Source organism: Penaeus monodon, chromosome 31, assembly GCF_015228065.2.
Source record: "Penaeus monodon isolate SGIC_2016 chromosome 31, NSTDA_Pmon_1, whole genome shotgun sequence".
Lineage (NCBI taxonomy): Eukaryota > Metazoa > Arthropoda > Malacostraca > Decapoda > Penaeidae > Penaeus > Penaeus monodon.
Genome location: NC_051416.1, coordinates 15,928,250 through 15,928,736, shown reverse-complemented (window position 1 = coordinate 15,928,736; position 487 = coordinate 15,928,250). Strand labels below are relative to the sequence as shown.

The window sequence follows — 487 nt, the reverse complement described above, 5'->3', positions numbered from 1 at the left end:
CCCCCCTCCCCCCTTCTCCCATAAACCTTCCCCACCAAGAAAAAAGAAAAAAAACAGCGTCCAGCCCACAGCGCCGTCCTCGCCAACCATTTAGCATTAGCACTAGATCTGAAAAGTAATTAGTGGCGTCCGTGGGGTGTTCCGAAGCGGTCGCCCTAAGGTAACATACATTTCTGGATTCCTATTAAGGCAGTTATTATCATTTATGAGTCTCCGCACACACCGCGAGCAGCCCTCCGATTTATAGCTCGTGTATGGCCGCCTCGCCGCTATAATTTTGCTGGAGAATTTGATAAAGCAGTTGGGTTTCATTTCATACCGTTTTCTGCGGAGAGCAATGGGTGCGTTTACAAGGGGGGGTTGTGTTGTTGTTTTTTTTTTTGGGGGGGGGCAAAAAGGTTTTCATTATTGGTAGTTATCAGCGTTCATCGTTGGTGAGTTTGTTGCATATTGAGGGCTTGGTGGGATCTATGTTGTCGGTGTGTGT

At 47.6% G+C, this 487-nt stretch overlaps 1 protein-coding gene across 1 annotated transcript in view; it reads left to right on the top strand.

The window, feature by feature from the left end:
- Positions 1-487, top strand: part of LOC119593050 (discoidin domain-containing receptor 2-like) — a gene marked incomplete in the record, with an annotated part of 52,427 nt that overhangs the window by 37,141 nt on the left and 14,799 nt on the right.